The sequence below is a fragment of the Solanum lycopersicum genome, chromosome 12 (assembly GCF_036512215.1).
Source record: "Solanum lycopersicum chromosome 12, SLM_r2.1".
Taxonomy (NCBI): domain Eukaryota; kingdom Viridiplantae; phylum Streptophyta; class Magnoliopsida; order Solanales; family Solanaceae; genus Solanum; species Solanum lycopersicum.
Genome location: NC_090811.1, coordinates 35,768,754 through 35,773,806, shown reverse-complemented (window position 1 = coordinate 35,773,806; position 5,053 = coordinate 35,768,754).

Sequence of the window (5,053 nt, the reverse complement as noted above, 5' to 3'; positions counted from 1 at the left end):
GAGTGCAGATCATTAAGAAAATGGAGAACAAATCTCGCAACAACAAATCTTGGCACACTAGAAAGTCAGACACCGGGAGAAGCACATTTGATGTTCAAGCAAAAAACAATCCAGCCATAGATGAGAATCACGAAGATATAGCACAGATGAAAACCGAGCTAGGGTTAGTGCTAAAAGATATGGCTTTAGGGGCAGAGAAGGTAAATGCAGTAAATTACTTGATGAGACCTCCACCACCGGTGGAAGAGTATTATTATGAAAAGAATGTGTATGTAGTGAATGATCAGATGGAGGGTTTTCGACCAAATGCCCACAAATCCAACACAAATAATTAGCGCTAAGGTCAAGAAAACTAAGGTCGTAACTATGGAAATTACAATCGAGAAGGCCAATATGTCTGGGATGGTAACTACAACCGCGACAACAATTACAACTGAAACAACTATGGCAACTGAAAAGATCGCTTTAGACCTTATGTTCATACTCAAAACAGAGAATCTGCACCTAGGGAGGCTGGATGTAACCTGACACGTATTGTAGATGTCATGTAAAAAATTATGAGAAGGTTTGACTCGACTAATGAGAATATAAAATACATGAGGAATGACTTATCTGGTATTGGGTAGAAAGTTAATGCTCACGCAGTGTCGATCAAGCATCTTGAGATACAAATGAATCAATTGTCTACCACAGTGAACCCACGGCAACAAGGCACCCTTCCGAGCAACACTATCGAAAATCTAAAAAATGATGGGCACTATATGGTGGTCACTACTCGAGGGGGTAAGCAAACCATTTCTCCACCTACGTCGTCCTGGGTGGAGGTTGATACTATAGAAGAGAATGAGGTGACAGAGGTTAGTGGAGATTCAAAGAATGTGATAGAGAAGGAAGCGACAACAACTCAAAGATTTTCCCTACATCTAGACCTCCACCTCCGTTCCCATAGAGGTTAGTGAAAAAGACAAAAGAAGGTAACTATCGATGGTTTATAAGTATGTTGAGGAAACTTTCCATCAATGTCTCTTTGATAAAAGCTTTAGAGCGAATGTACAGGTATGCAAAATTCATGAAATACATGGTGACAAAAAAGAGGGAAGCAATGTTTGAAGGTGATTATACCAACATTATAGTGTTATTGCTACACGGTGTTTAGTGCAAAAGAAGGAGGATCCTGGTGCCTTCACTATTTCATGTACTATCGGGTTGTTACACTTTATGAAGGCATTGTGTGATCTTAGTATATTTATAACAAGGAAGGTTTGGGCGATCCGAATCCCACTACGATGCAGTCATTCATTTTTCAAGCAGATTTTCTGATTCTCAACTGCGAGGTTGATTTTGAGGTTTCTATAATCTTTGGGAGACCATTCCTTGCTACTGGGCGCGCTTTCGTTGATATGGGAAAGGGACAGATGAAGTTCAGGCTAAATAATGAAGAATATACATTCAATATTTGCAGGTCCATGAAGCAAGTGGTGAAGTCCTAGCAGTGTCCGCAATAAATATAAAATCTACATTGTCTCTGAAGTGCAAATTTAAGAAAGGTTGGGTATTGAGTCACTAGCAGCAATTATGATGGACTTCGAAAGTGATAGCATCAAAGATTATGATGAGTGGGTGGCTGCATTGGAGAGATCTGAGTATCGGTCAAAACTAAAGAGGTTGGAGCTAGACATCACGAATCGTGAATCCCTACCCGCAAGGACATCCATTGATCAATCACTGAGATTGGAGCTTAAGGCTCTACCACCAAACTTGAGGTATGTATTCTTGGGTAGAGATGAGACGCTACCAGTTGTCATTAAAGCAATTTGAATGGGAAACAAGTAGAATGCTTGGTAAGCGTGAAAAGATATATGGGGTGGACCATTTGGGATATTATTGGGATACCTCCCAGTATTTGTTCTCATAAAAAACAATTCATTACTGATCATAAGCCTAGTATTGATATCAAAGAAGGTTGAATCCACCTATGCAAGAGGTAGCGAAAAAGGAGATCATCAAGTGGTTGGATGTCGACTTCATTTATCTTATTGAAGATAGTAGTTAGGTGTGCCATATTAATTGTGTGCCTATAAATGGTATGATGTGGTTCGTAATGACAGAAACGATCTTGTCCTAATGCGACCTGTGAAAAGATGGAGAGTTTTCATGGACTATCGCAAGTTGAATGTTTGGATAGAAAATAACCATTTTCCTATGTTGTTTAAGGATCAGATTTTGGATAGACTAGCGCGTAAGGGTTTTTATTGCTTTCTTGATGGTTATTATAGCTACAATCAGATGTCAATCACTACGGAAGATCAATGAAGACCACCTTCACTTGCCTTTTAGGAATTTTGCTTTCAAGCGGATGTCATTTTGCTTGTGTAATGCACCGGCCACCTTCCAACGTTGTATGATGTCGATATTCTTTGACATAGTGGAGTATACTATTAAGGTTTTCATTGATGATTTCTCTATTGTAGGAGACTCCTTTGATCCTTTTTTGGACCATCTAGCCGAGGTACTCAAACGATGTGAAGATTGTAACTTGGTGCTAAATTGGGAAAAGTATCACTTCATGGTGAAAGAAGGTATTGTGTTAATTCATAGGATCTCGATAAAGGGATATTTAGGTTGAAGGGCCAAAGTTGAGGTAATTTAAAAGCTTCCACCACCCATCTCCAAAAAGGGTGTTTGAAGTTTCCTTGGGCACACCAATTTTTATCGAAAGTTTATAAAAGATTTTTAGAAGATTATAAATCCATTATGAAAGATTCTGGAAAAAGAGTTTTGACTTTGATCAGGCTTTTCTAATAGCATTTGAAAAGTTAAAGAAGCAATTGCGCTTCCTAACAATGAAGGAAAGAGTGTCACTGCATTCTTGAAGAAGAATATCTTCTCTGAATTTGGCACCCCAAGGGCAATTATTAGTGATGGAGGTTCCCACTTTTGTAATAAGTTGTTTTGAAACAATGCCTGAGAAGTATGGTGTTCGCCACAAGGTAACTAGATTTTACCATCTGCAAACTGTTGGACAAGTCAAAGTGTCCAACAAAGAGACAAAGCAAATCTTAGCAAAGACGGTGAATGACAATTGAAAAGATTGGTCAAGGAAGCTTGATGATGCTCTATGGGCCTATCGCGCCACATACAAGACCCCCATAGGTATGTCTCTATACCAACTGGCCTATAGACCCCCATAGGTATGGCTTTATTGATAATTCTTTCTCTTAGAAGTCTTTTTAAAGGATGACCAACATTAAAACTCGCCTTAATGCTAATTGACGGACCAAGGAGGTAGATAATAGGAAAAGAATTATCAACATAGATTTAGTGTATACTATCTAATAGGCTAGTATTTATTGGTACGGGGTAATAACAAAGTCAAATATTGAATATGATGCTTAATATGAGGTAAAGATAAGGGTTAGTATAACAACACATGTAGCCGGACCTAGGTGCGGAGTGAAATTTTCTAGATGCCGGACCAAGGATTTAGAAATACATAACTTATCACTTTGCATGCAAGATACTAGGAAAGAATTGTTATAGTTAGAATTATCAAGTTATGAACCTGTGGGGAACATTTAAACCCTAGTTACTTTGATTAATTGATTAAACTCTTATATTCGAAGTTGTTAGTTGTCTCATTTAATTTCGCTAGGTATTTTCATTTATTTAGAAATAGAAAACCCCCCTTTTATCATTTTTGCTTTCCAAAGAAGTAATTGATTGAACGATAGTAATAATAGATTGAAGTTAAGTCTAAAATATTTTCCTCGTGGGAACAATCTCAACCTCATTAGTTGGGTTATTTACTTGACACGACCGCTTTACTTCTTATTTGAGAAGTAGGTTTGAGCGTATCAAATTTTGGCGCCGCTGCCGGGGAAAGTAGCTTTTAGATTAACTTAAACTTATAACTATAGTTTAGTCGATTTTTTCTTGATTTTACTTTGTTTTATTATTTTTGATTCTTGCAGAACCATCCTCCTTGTATGCCAAATAGACGGAGAGGAAGAGAACCTTTGTTTCCTTACGATCACAAATTAGAGCGTACACCACGCAACATGAATCGAAACTTGGGAATTAATGATGATGATCCAAACCAAAACATCCCAGCTCTGGTTGATGTTCATGGTTAGTTGTTACCCGATGCTCTGGATGAACACTAACAGAGGGGACGAAATCCCGCTCCACGGACCCAAGAATACTACAGAGGCTATGACAATATAGCAGACTCCAATGGGCCACTTGTCTTGCCTCCTCTACCACCAGGCCACACCTTTGTGGTAACTAGTAGAGTGATGCAAATGCTCACTGCCAGAGGTTTGTTTTCAGGGCTACCTTCTGAGGATCCACATGCCCATATAGCTATGGTTAGGGCAGTGTGTAAAAGCTTTGTAGGGAGGTCTGACTTGGACTTGGATGTAATAGGTCTAAGAGTGTTTCCTCTCTCACTGACGGGAGAGGCTGATATATGGTTCACTGAGCTCTCTTAAAACTCAATTTTCACTTGGAACCAACTAAGGGACGTTTTCTTAGCACGCTACTACCCGGTCTCAAAGAAACTAAACCATAAAGACATATTGAACAACTTTGTGGCACTAACAGGAGAGTTAGTTTGTAGTTCTTGGGATACATTCACCTCTTTCTGGAGAAGCTTCCCAAATCATCGTATAGATAATGATTCATTGAAGGAATACTTATATCGGGGACAAGATGATAATAATAAAGCGGTGTTGGACACTATAGCAGGTGGATCTTATGGAGAGTGTCCTTATGCTGATATTGCTGAAAAATTAGAGAAAATCTCCAAGAACAATAAAGCTTGGAGTACTAGGAAGTCAGATACCGGGAGAAATACCTTTGCAGTGCAGTCCACCAAAACCCTGCCACAGATGAGATTCGTTAAGAAATGGCTTAGATGAGAACTTAACCAGGGGTAACTACGGTAATAGAAATGATAGGAATGGGCCCTACGTCCCTCCTCAAAATCGTGATATTACTCCTAGGGATGGTGGATATAGTATGGCGCAAGTTGAGGATATGTTGCACAAAATGA